The sequence below is a fragment of the Ursus arctos genome, unplaced genomic scaffold (genome assembly GCF_023065955.2).
Source record: "Ursus arctos isolate Adak ecotype North America unplaced genomic scaffold, UrsArc2.0 scaffold_30, whole genome shotgun sequence".
Classification (NCBI taxonomy): Eukaryota; Metazoa; Chordata; class Mammalia; order Carnivora; family Ursidae; genus Ursus; species Ursus arctos.
This window is the reverse complement of record NW_026622986.1, coordinates 3,346,484-3,360,324: the sequence shown is the minus strand read 5'-3', so window position 1 is coordinate 3,360,324 and position 13,841 is coordinate 3,346,484. Positions and strand designations below refer to the sequence as shown.

General features: G+C 35.0%; 1 long non-coding RNA gene across 1 annotated transcript in view; it reads right to left on the bottom strand.

Moving 5' to 3' along the window:
• The window catches only part of LOC130542171 (uncharacterized), a 30,151-nt gene extending 17,325 nt beyond the window's left edge, over nucleotides 1-12,826 (bottom strand). The window contains exon 1 of the long non-coding RNA XR_008956534.1: nucleotides 12,628-12,826. This is a non-coding gene — a long non-coding RNA (uncharacterized LOC130542171). The remainder of the gene's footprint in view (nucleotides 1-12,627) is intronic.
• Between the last annotated feature and the right edge of the window lie 1,015 nt (nucleotides 12,827-13,841).

Sequence of the window (13,841 nt, the reverse complement as noted above, 5' to 3'; positions counted from 1 at the left end):
GCTAAGTAATATTTTTAAAATGAGAACCATAAAGAAAAAGACTGGAAGAAGATAAAGTGGATAATATCTCCCAGAGAATAAGGGAAAAAAAATGACAAAAACTATGTCGAATAGTTTAGAATAGTAACAAAAGTTGAAATTGAACTAAGAAGACCCAAAATTAAATTAATAGGTAATTCAGAAAAAGTTGATAGGAAAAAATCAGAGAGAAAGAAAGTATCAACAAATGGGGAAAAAAAATAGCTCTTAGAATTGAATGCCATGAATCTCATCCTGATGAAGGACTGAGTCTTGGCACCACAAATATAAAACACCCACACCCAGGAACCTTATTGTAAAAGAAAGATCCTACTCACTTGCAAAGGGAAAACAAGTTCATGTACGAAGTTATGAAAATCAAAATGGCATTAGACTTTTCTACCTACTGCAACATTGAAAGCTAGGAGACAGTGAAATGATTTCATAATTCAGAGGAAAAGTTCTTTCCAATCCATAATTCTTTTTCAAAAAAAAAATCAAGGGTGAGGATAGACTAAATTCATATTTACAACATACAAGCCTAAAAAAAAAAAAAAGACCTACCTAAAGTAGGTCTTATCCATTTTTAGAAAGCTACCTATTTATTTTTAGGAAGCTACTAGAGGACATGTTTAAAGAAAATGAAGGATGCAAGAAATAGGGGATTCAGCATAGAAGATAAGCAAAGAGCAACCTCATACTACACTGGGCACCAGTGTAGAAAGATGGAGAGCACCAAGAAAAATATGATGGGTTATTTGCTGTACCCAGGCATTTGATAGATGTGTTAGATCATTTAGGAAAAATATAATAATGTGCAAATTAGTGCAAATGAAAAATAATGGAGCAATTTTAAATATGGTGTAGAGAACATTAGAATGGAAATAATTAATATATGAACCATGAGAAATTGCTCAAAGTGTTGAGAGTCTGCTCTAGAAGGATGGACTAGTGAATGGAAGGTTGAAGGAGGATCAGATAAAATTGGACAAAATTGTTCTTTTGTGATAAATTTTTTATGTATTTGACTCATTTTTCTACCTATGCCAATTTATCTGACTAATAAAATCAAAAATCAACATACAGATTAAAAAAAAATAACTGTTACCAGATAAATTATAAAGGTGAATATAATTTTTTCTCATCAATTCCTTCTTAATGTTAACTGCCCTGGGGCTTTTATAAGAGAAACAATTATTTATTTTCAATATCCAAAAGATATAAAGAACTGATACTACTAACACCCAAAAAACAATAATACAGTTAAAAAATAGGCAGACAACATGAACAGACATTTCTCCAAAGAAGACATAGATAACCAACAAACACATGAAAAGATGCTCAACATTACTCATCATCTGGGAAATGCTAATTAAAACTACAATGTAATATCACTTCACACCTGTCAGAATGACCAAAATTAAAAACACAAGAAATGACAAGTATTGGTGAGGATGTGAAGAAAAGGGAGCAATCATGCACTATTGGTGCATTTTTCCACTATTGCGGAAAACAGGATGGAGATTCCTCAAAAAGTTAAAAGTAGAACTACCTTACAATTCAGTAATTGAACTATGGGGTATTTATCCAAAAAATTAAAAAACACTAATTGAAACAGATACCTACACCTTCCTGTTTATTGCAGCATTGTTTACAATAGCCAAGTTATGGAAGCACCCAAACGTCCATCAATAGATGAATCCATACAGAAGTGGAATAATGGAATATGATTCAGCTGTAAAAAAGAATGAAATCTTGCCATTTGCAGCAACATGCATGGATCTAGAGAGTATTTGCTAAGTGAAATAAGTCAATCAGGGAGGAAGAATACCATGTGATTTCACTCATATGTGGATTTCAAGAAACCAAATGAGCAAAAGAAAAAATAAAGAGAAAGAGAGAGACAAATCAAGAAACAGTTTCTTAATTATAGAGAACTATGTGATGGTTACCAGAGGGGAAAGGGTGGGAGAAGGAGTGAAATTGGTGATGGGAATTAAGGAGGGCACTTGTGATGAGCACTGGGTGATACATGGAATTGTTGAATCACTATATTGTACACCTGAAACTAATAAAACACTGTATGTTAACTGTACTGGAATTAAAATGAAAAACTCAATAAAATTAAGAAAAATAAAATCCTTTTTTAAAAAGATTATTTATTTATTTATTATTTATTTATTTATTTGACAGAGAGAGAGAGAGAACAAGCTGGGGGAAGGGGCAGAGGGAGAAGCAGACTCCCCAGTGATCAGGGAGCCCGATGTGGGGCTCAATCCCAGGACCCAGAGATCATGATCTGAGCTGAGGCAAACCACCCAGGTGCCCCCCAAAATAAAATTCTTTTTAATAAATTTTGTAATGTTAACTATGACAGATCCTTTTTGAAATAATGTTGACATATTTGAAACAACACACCTTCAAAGTCCTATCAGAGATTTTTTTAAAGAATAACAGTAGAAAAATGAACATTTTTTGATCACCCGAGTAATTGTAAATGGATATGGCAAAAACAAAACCAAAACTAAATATCATCTTGTCAAAACAGTTTTTTACGTCTGAATATATTGACTTAAAAATTCTATACCATAATCTAATAATCCAACACTTAGGACAGTCTCCTGACCATGAGAAAAATGTTTTCTTTTAAATTTTTTATGTAATTGTTGCAAAGGTCTGAATCTAAACTTAGTAAAATAATTAGAAAACAGTATTTACCATAGTTGCATTAAAAATGATAATCAGCCATTTAAAAAATTAGAAAATGATAGTGATGGTTGCAAAGTAATTTGAATGTACTTAATATCACTGAAATGTACACATAAAAATGGTTAACATGGTAAATTTTGCTATATATATGTTACCATAATAAAAATAACTTATTAAATACATAAAATCATAAAGAAAAATTAACAATATCACAAAAGATTAATACTTTTTTTATTTCCCTCTGGACAAAAATATTATTTATACTTGATAAATATTTGCATACTTGGGATCATAATATATAAAAAATTAGTACTTTGTTAATTTATTCAATATTCTATATTGTCCATTTTATTATGCTGAATATTCTTCAAAATAATTTTATAGTTTATTAGTAAATAATATAGATGCACCATAGTTTCTTTAATCATGCTCTTAGCTTTGGACACTTAGTTGTCATTTGCAATGTTTTGCTAGTATAGATAGTACTGAAAATATTCTTATACATACTTTTAGTCAATATCTATGCTTATTTCCTAAGTATATTCTTGGAATTGGGATTAAATCCTAGAATGCTCTAATTAGAACAAAAATTAATGCCATTTTCAATATCTTTAGAAAGCATAAAATACATAATATATTTAACAAGAGCAGGAGACCTCCACAATAAAAAGTATAAAACCTTTGTGAGATAAAGTAAAGAATACCTCAAAAAGTACACAAATAAACCATCTTCAAGGGTCAGAAGACTCAATATTGTTAATATGTCAATTCTTCTTAAATTTACTTATAAATTTAATGCAATACCAATCAAAATCCTGAAGTTACTTTTGTAGAATTGACAAGCTACAGTAATCAAGACAGTGTGGTACTATAGTAAGAATGATCAAATAGTTTAAATGGGACAGAATATGTAGTCCATAAATACACTTACACGTATAGGATTAATCAATTTTCAGCAAAGCTAGCAAAACAAATCTTTAAGTTCTTTTAGCAAATGATACAGGAAAAACTTGACATATAGACACACACACACATACATATATAGATATTTTGCATATATATACACATACATATACATATACTGGATACACGTATCTCTTAACAAATGATGCTGGAGCAACTGGAGCTGTAGCCTGTACCTCTATGATAAACAAAATTATTTTTTTAAAAGATTATTTATTTTAGAGACAGGGGAGGGCAGAGGGAGAAAATCAAGCAGACTCCCCGCTGAATGGGGAGCCCAACATGGGGATCCCACAACCCATGAGATCATGACCTGAGCTGAAACTAAGAGTGGGATGCTTAACTGATGGAGCCCCCTAGGCACCCTAAGCAAAATTACTTTGAAATGGATTATAGGCCAAACTATAAAAGCTGAAATTATAAATCTTCTAGAATAGATTACAGAAGAATATGTTCATGACTTTAAGGTAGGCAACTATTGTATAGGAACCAGACACTAGTAACCAACAAAAGAAAAAATTTCATAAATTAGATTACATCACATTATAAACTTCATCAAAAGAAATAATTAAGAAAGAGAAAAATAAAGCATTAACTAGAAGAAGAAAATAGCCTTGGGGCGCCTGGGTGGCTCAGTCATTACGCGTCTGCCATCGGCTCAGGGCCTGATCCCAGCGTCCTGGGAATGAGCCCCACATCAGGCTCCTCTGCTGGGAGCCTGCTTCTTCCTCATCCACTCCCCCTGCCTGTGTTCCCTCTCTCACTGGCTGTCTCTCTCTCTGTCAAATAAATAAATAAATAAATAAATCTTTAAAAAAATGTCTTGATACATAATCTGACAAAAAAAAAAGCCCAAACATATTCAGAATAGACAAAGAATTCCTATAACAACAACAACAACAAATAGGCAAAGATTAGAATAGGCACTTTGCAAAAGAAGAAATCTGAATATCCATTAAGCATATGAAAAAGTGCTCAGCATTATTAGTAATTAAAGAAATCCAAATTAAAGCCATGACGAGCTACTACTATGCATTCACTAGAATGGCTGAAATTAAAAACTGAAAAGACTAACAACATATGTGGGTGAAGACACATTTCTGGTGGTTGTGTAAAATGTTACAACTACTATAGAATACAGTTTGCAGTGTCTCGTATAGTTAAATATACACCTATAACTCAGAAAATTACTCTTTTAGATATTTACCTTGAAAAAATAAAAATATATGCTCACTGAAAGACTTGTAAAGAATATTCATAGCACAATTACACATTAATAAGCACAGACTAGGAAGATCTCAAATGCCCATTAACAGGAGGATGGAGTAAAAATTTGTATTCAATGGAATACTACTCAGTGATAAAAAGAAAAAAATTAAAAAAAAGAAAAAACCTACTATATATGCAAGATATATAAGATATATGAAATATATCATGCTGAAAGAAAGAAGCTGACATAAAACTACTATAATAGTAGTAATAAACAACATGTATTGCATGAAGTTTTAGAAGAGGGAAAACTGATAATGGTTCAATAAATAAGATATTTATTTGTCAGAGGGAGAGAGCACAAGCAGGGGGAGAGGCAGGCAGAGGGAGAAGCAGGCTTCTTGCTGAGCAAGGAGCCTGATGAGGGACTCGATCCCAGGACCCTGGGATCATGACTTGAGCTGAAGGCAGATGCTTTAACAGACTGAGGCACCCAGGTGTCCTGGAACACTCTATATCTTGGTAAGAATGTTTGCTACTTGTGTTTTCCATGAATGGCCATAGGACTATTTCCTGTTCTACACGCTCTTTTCAAACCCTGCTATCCTCGTCAAGAACAGATCTAGAAGATATTATACTAAGTATAAGGAATTAGACTGATTAAGACAAATACCATATAATTTCACTCACTTGTGGAATCTAAAAAAAAAAAAAGCAAATAAACAAACAGAAAGCAGAAGCAGACCTATAAATACAAACTGATGGTTGCTAGAGGGGGGTAGTGGGAGGATGGGCAAAATGGATAAAGGCAAGTGGGAGATACAATCTTCCAATAATGGAATGAATAAGTCAAGGGGGAAAAACGCACAGCATAAGGAATATAATCAGTGATATTGTAATAGTGTTCTATGGTGACAGATGGCAGCTACACTCGTGGTGAGCATAGCGTAATGTATAAACTTGTCATATTGCTGTGTTGTACACCTGAAACTAATGCAGCAAGGTGTGTCAACTACAGTCAAATTAAAAAGAAAAAAAGAAACATACCTGAGAAGCCTATTTCCATTAGACCTAGGTGGCTTGTGACTTTTAGGGCCAGGTCATTAAAAGGAGGAAGGTTGATGGTTGGCCCCCTCTCATAGGATGTTTGCCTTTAGAACTCAGCCACCAGGCCCTGGTGGGTCCGTTGGTTAAGTGGCTGCCTTTGGCTCAGGTTGGGATCAAGCCCCACATCAGGCTTCCTGCTTAGCAGGGAGGGGGGACTACTTCTCCATTTTCCTCTGCTAGCTTGTGTGTTCATTCTCTCTCTCTGTCAAATAAATAAATAAAATATTTTAAAAAAAGAAGAAGAAAAAGAAGAACTCAGCCACCACACCGCAAGGAAGGCCATGTGACAGACTCCAAGAAGCACCATTCTCTGAGGGGCAGGTGAGGAAGCCTAGAGATTATTCTGGACTCTTGCCTTCGAATCTATGAAGTTAAGAACCTGGGCATCATGGATCGAGATAAGCCACACATGTTATGCCCTGTCTGAATTCCTTACCCTCAGAAACTGCAAGCATAATAAATCATTGTTTTATGCCATGGAGCTTTGGGGGTGATTTGTTACACAGTCATAATCACCTTAATCATTATACTGCATAATCAATTGTGTATCATTCCTTCCACACATAACATTTTTCACTTGGCTATACCAAGTTATGAATTTAACATACATAGTTGGTATCTATTTTGCATTCTGAACCTAAACCAATCCAAATGCAAATGAAAGAGCATTATCTGTATATTGGTCAATTCTGTTCCATTCCAAACAATGAGAATAAGACAATTCAATTTTTTCAAACACCAAAATAGTTTACCAACTTTCTGACATTTTAGTTTCTATCTTGGGTGATAAATAGTTGCAAGTTCATTCTTCTCAAACTTGGACCGTGCTATACGCACACTGTACAATGACAATATTACAAGAGGACCTGGACACATTCATTTTAAATATAGCAGAGTAACATGAAATGACTAATGCATGTACTGTGCTTCAGAAGAAAAAATGGGTTATGGTTTTATGTTATAAATTAGACAAAAACTCAAATAGCATAATTAATGTCGAACAAATGAAATTTCTTTGAATGAAAATGCCTGGGAGGAGTGATACTTCTTGGAGGCTGCTCAAATTCACAAAGTGGTACAGTATAGTGAAGACAGACCAAATTTAGAGTTTTGTGTATCTGATTTTCCTTGTGGGGAGAAACAATAAACAGTTATTTCTTAAGCTCTAGCTTCTAAGTGAAATCATATGAATGCTTTGTCTTTAACTTTTTTTTGATTCTAGAATTTCTCTAAAAAATTTTTTAAAAAAGTAAAGTATGAACTTTTACTGTTATTCAAAGTTGTTTCTTCTAAAGTGATCTAAACACCTGTAAGGGAACAGCTGATTTGGGAATTAATAGAATGAGATTTTGAGGCTTTTCTATTTATTAATGTTGAATTACCAAAATGTAAACTAAAAATTGGACAAAATTTATATATTCTCTAAATAGTATTGACAGTAGTCAGGCTGCCCATATACTTGTTTATATTTTAAAGTAATTTTAATTCTAGGTTGGAAAAACAGAAAGCAAATGTGACTTATACTCTGCATTTGATAGACTGGTTTGATTTTGGAGGCCCTGGATCAAGTAAGTAAAGTTTGACTTTGGATGTGAATCTAGTCCATGCCAACTCTGCTGACATAGCAAACAGAAAGAAGAGAGCAAAATTCAGGGTTCCCTCAGGCCACACAAACACACACACACACACACACACACACACACACACACACACACACACACAGATCTAGTCTGCAGCAATCAGAAATGTGGTCTGACTCTGGGATCTATGGAAAGTACAGCCTGCTCTCAGGTCACAGGAGGGAAGTTCTAGTTTACCAGCAATTCAAATTACTCTTACTTACTCTTTAAAACAAAACAAAACAAAAACAACAGTTTCCAACAAGAGAGCTGATGTTTACTGTATTGGTTTTTCAGTTTTGTTGTTCCCTAGATTTTTTTGTTGTTTTTGTTTCTTTGTTTTCCCCCAATTGCTGCCTTTAAAAATAAAAGTTTTAAGTACTGATCAGAGACATTTACTTTGAGTATAACATTCTTCAGGATTCTTTTTTTTTTTTAACAAATAATTTGTTGATGAAGATAGAAAAATGTTGACATTTACTTAACACCTATGATGTCTGCTAGGTGATCTTATAAAAATTTATAAATCTGTATATATAATTTAACATACATAAAAACAGTTGAGAAAGCCATGTCAGAGAAACTGGGACAACATGGCAGGTGGCCAAGGGACTCAACTGACTCTTTGTCATGGTGCTCAACAACTATAAGCTCTGAACCATTGTTTCCAGTGTGAGTGAGGGGAAAAAGTAATGGATGGATTAAGCAATGAATTAATGCATGGACAAACTATGAAATAAAAGGGGTTAAAAATGAAAATGAAACAGTATTTTCCAACCTTAAAGAGTTTATAATGGATTAGGGCATATGAAAGATACACACAACTATATAGTAAAAAAAGATATGTTGAAGTGTCTTAAGGCCGAAGGTCTATGAATTCTTAATGAAGCTAGAAATTATGTCAAGCAATGGACTTATATGGGAGATGGGTGAATCTGAGCTGGAGACTGATAAATGGGACTGTTTCTGGAGGTATTTCTGGAAGGTGGAAACCTAAATACATAGGTTCCTAAAAAAAAATCATTCATCAAATTTCTGTCAAGCTAAAAACAAAAGTACTAATCTACGAAGAAGGTATTAAAATACACATGTTGTATGAAAAAAATCATATTGTACAATATGCAAGATAATTTGAGGGAATATTATGTGGGAGGGGAACTGATAAGGGAAGAAAGAATACTAATAAAAGACATCAGAAAGGGATAAATATATGGTTTTCTGAGGAGGAAGTGGTCATTTTATTTTTGGTGTTATTGGCAAAAATGGTATGATGGTAGCAAATATTTGTAGAACTTTACTATGTACCACATTGTGCTAAGCATTTTACTTATATTATTTCACTTAACCTTTAAAATAACCTTCAAGTGTTAACTTTATGCTGAGAAAATATCAAGGCCCAACACGGAAAGGATTTGAGTTGAACTCTGAAAGATGGGTAGGGTTTCAGTACATAGATATGCTTTGTGTTGATAAGTCCTCACTGGAAGATAGAGTGAATGAAGTTCTAAAAGTGAAGGAAAAGGTTTACTTTGTTGAAACAGGAATATTTTGAGGAGTAATAGTAGAGAACCTAAAAGAAATGAAGAATTTTGGAATAAAGAAAACAAACAAGCAACAATAACAATATCAATACAAAGGAAGGAAAAAAAAAAGGAAGGATGGGAGAGAAAGAGGGAGGGAGGAAAAGGAAAGGAAAGAAAAAAGGAAGAAGTCCTTGCATTTGGTTAAGACATTTGGATATGTGTGAAGCAGTAACTATAAATTAGATTAGGTATTGAAGGACAGTAGCTGTATTTTATTCACCTTTGTTTCCTCCTATATAATCTAATAAAATGCTTTGAAAATGTTTGAATAAGTGTAAACATTAATAATCAGAATTGAACTTCAGGAAGAATAATTTACAAAGGCTAAATACATCCTATACACATGGATTTCGGGAGACAATTTTTAGAAACCCTGTATACTTTATATACTACTTTCACTTTTTTACAATTTTTTTCTAGGTCAAATTCATATTTCATGTCAGAGGAACAGTAAGTTGTTCAGTAAATGATTTGCTGTCAGAGGATGGGGGTCCAAATTAGTATGTTTTTTGTTCATTATTATTTCTCCCTAGGTTTCAATCTTGTAAGTTCTTGTTTTTCTTCAATTAGTCATTTATAATATGTTATTCACTCATAATTTATTTTTCATAGGAAGAAAAACTAGAGCCCTGTTTTCCTCAGGCTTGTTATATATACACGGGATTCTGAGGGTCTCTATCACTTCTGGATCTACCTCCCTAAATAAGGTTAAGATGAATCTGAATCACACCAAATTCTGCATTAGGCCAATGATGTCTGGAAAACTCCAGAGTTTTTACATTTTCTCTATCTCCAACCAGTCACTTGGCTGAATTGTTCCCAGGATGTATTTATGTTTATCTTGCTCTCCTCCTTTCCTGGCTAGAATTGAGGTGCAGTCTTTTAGTGTCCCTGACTCACCCATCAGTTCAGTGTTGACTGAAGTGACTTCAAGTGTTTTGTGCCATAGGCTTAAATCTACAAAGGACTCTTGTTCTACTTTCTGATCATTATGGCTTAGAACTATTCAGGAAAATAGCTTTACAATGATGATTTCTGTTTTACAGGGTATTTTCTCCAATGACATGATGCTTTGAATATTCAAAATGTTAATCAATATTATATTTGAGTTTACTGGAAATAATTTATTTCAGCTAATTATATTATTGTTTATTACAATTGCAACTAGAGTTTGTTTTCTTCCTAACGTACTTGAAATAAATGAAATTAAATACAAAGAAAAATAGGGCAATTAGGAACAAAAATAGGTTGATGTAGCTTGAAGGAAGCAGAGAGAAAGGATATATTAGATACTAGAGATAGTCACATTAATGCAGTTCATTACTGAAACTAGCTTTCAGTTTCCTGGCTGCAACGTGGAGACGAAAACATGTCATATTGTGTAGATTCTACTTCCTGACAGATTAATACATGCACATTTATCTGTGGAAACAACATTTTTCTTAAAACACAAACAGACATTTTCTGTCTAGCCTTATAAAGAGATCTTTGAGTTAGGTAGTAAATGATATTTTCTACTAAAATTTAATAAAAGCTTATGAATAATCCTTTCTTTACTGACAGTACAAATAGCTTGCATTACCTATTTTCTTTGCACACTTTCACGTAGATAGAGGAAAAATATGCGGGGGTGGTTTTTTTGGAGCTGACCTTCCCTTTATGATTACCTGATCAGGGGTGTGATCAAGGGGAATCAGAATCAAATCTATAAATTGATGCACAGGGAAGGTGGTTGACAAATGGGAATTTCTAGCACCCACAGTGTGAGTTCAGTCACAAAATCATGGAAGAGTAGAGCAATTTAGGATGGACAAAGCTAATCCCCTCAGTCACCAGGGGAAAAACTGAGGCCAGGGGAAAATGTGACCCCAGATTGTCCAGGGTGTCGGATGTGCCAATCTAGCATCTGGACAACCCATGTCTGTTTCTTACAAAAAAGGATCACATGTTCTCTGTTTCAGTTGGTCTCCACTATAGTATTCCTCCTTTCATGCCATTCTTTCTCTTTTAATCATTGAGAAAAAAATTATACATAAAAATCAGGGACTGGAATGAGGTTAACATAGGCAATAGAATCCAAAGGGTGCAATTTTGTGTAAAGTTAACACATGTGTTTTTTATCAACTCATATTAAAAGTTTATTGACGAGGGAACAGAAGGCAAGCTGAGGACAAAGCAGAAACTGGCACCCTGCACCCCCCCCTCCCCCATGAGACCTATGTGACATTCCTCAGGCACTCCTGGCTGCCCTAAAGGACAAAGAAATAGTTAACCTATAGAGACCACAGTCCTGCAAGACTTGAATCTCCCTCAGATTACAAATGTCTTAGCAGTTAAGAACAAAGCATTTCTATCAATAACCTAGCTTTCAGAAGGGAATGTAGATACAATTAAATGTCTTTATAACCTGCACACCCTAAACAGATACTTCTAGGAATCCAGAAAGTTCCCAACTATCTTCATGTTAATGCCTTGCTGGGGGGGTAAACAACCTTAACTTGACAATGGCAAGGCTTCTTTATCCTGTGAGTATCCTGTGAGTCTTCTTTAACATATGAAAGTACTCTCTAGAAGCCTCCGTTTTTCCTTACCTCCCCCAACCCCATTGTATATAATCAGCCACCCTTCACAACCCGGGGCAGCAGCTCTTTCTGCCCACACGTCCTGTCCCCGTGCTTTAATAAACCACCAATTTTGCACCAAAGGCGTCTCAAGAATTTTTTCTTGGTCGTCGGCTCCGGACCACACCCCACTGAACCTCACCTATATCCCACAACCTCATCATTTATGATAAACTTTCAGGAACAGTTTCAATTTAATGTAATATTGTCTTTTTGATAAAGGTAATTCATATAGTATACAACCAGAGGTAATTCACTTTTACACAGGATTGTAATACTTATCCCACAAGCCAGAAAAAAAAATTACCAAACCATATGCCTAATTCAAATTTAGTGATTATCAATGTGACACATTTTAGATACTAAGTTGAACAATATTTTCTTCCAGCTAATAAGAAGGTATTTACACCAGTAGGTTTTCTTATGCTTTAGTTTGCCAAAGAAGTGATCTTGAAATTTCAGAATGAGGTTAAAAGGATTTCCTGCTTGTATTTTCTCATTTTCCTTCTTCTCATCCCCACCTCCTATCCACTCCAGTGCAAATTTCCTACAAAGTCTGTTCTCTGTACAGTCTGTCAAAACATCTCTTTTTCATTACCTCACTACATCTACTAAGCAACTAGAAATTAGCAAGTTCTGATATCAAGCATCATTACCACTTTTTAGTGCATTCTGCTGCTTGGAGTATAGCAGTTCTTATCCCTCACAAGAAGCATGGGAGGGTTACTTGTTTAGTTAAAAATGTGACACTGAGCAGCTGTTCCAAGAAAGCCCCGAAATAGAGAAAGTTCTGTTTACCGACATTTCTTTCTTCTTCTGTGCCTTGCTCCTTGGCTTGCAGAAGCGCAGATGTTGGGATTGGTTATTTAAGCCACTATCCAGTGGGATTATTAAAATCCTCTTGAGGCAAATTTTCAAGAAACAAATGGGTTTCATAAATGTATATTAATCTGTTTAGCTTCAGATAATGAAAACATACTACTCTGGTATGAATCATATGTGGCATGTGAAGCCCAAGCACCCCCCACCCAACCCCCACAGGAATGTAACCAGAGGCGCTGAGGTGTTGGAATGTGGCCTTGTAGTCAGGGTGCTTCATGGGAGGTATTTGGAATGCAAAAGAACAGATCCAAATTAGGGACAGTTCAATTTTGGAATGACAAGCTGAATTCTGATCTCTGTGTATTCTTAAGTACAGGAGAGGACACTTTGGGTCATGCCTGAATTTGTGGACCCTGTCTTCCCAAGGACAGTATTTTAGGTAAATGCCTTAGCAGGTGGTTGCAATTAGACTGCAGGGCACATACATCCTAAGTCCTCCTTTGCTTAGCAGCTTGCTGGGCCCCCGGTGACCGCCACACACATCAGGACAGGGCAGGTCTTTGGTTCTCACTTACCAACTGGGGGACTATTCCAGTGCATTCTTCGCACTCAGCCAGGGCTCTGACTCTAAGAGTAAAGGCAGGCCTGGGACTATGTGAAAGGTTCAGAGGCACAGGATATCGAATGTGTCTGCAGTTTCTGTGTTTGAAGAGATTTTGCAATGCTCTTGTAGAAATGGTGCCATTAAAGTATTTTCTTTTGGATTCCTACCACACTGGAGTATAAAATCCAGTGGTGTGGTAAATGACTACCCCACCCTCAGGGCACACTAACTGAATGTATTCCCAGAATTTACTTTGAATTATCTAGAATCTCTGGGAAGGCACAGGGTGGAATGAAAAGTCTCCTCATTAGAATCCTAACAACCGTGTTTAGGCCCTTCTCTGCTACAAACTGGCTGGTGGTCTTTAGCAAATGACTCGACCTCTGAGAGCCTATTTCCTCTTTTGTAAATAGGGAAAGTAACTACCTGTCCTACCAATTTCACATGACTCTCTCTTCAGAATAAATAGATAACATGTATAAATTACTATTAAATATTAAGGCTATAGGAATTTAAGAGACAAATTATAAACTAAACATAGTGGAATAATCCTGAATATTTAAAAAGTGCAAAAAATTAGAAATAC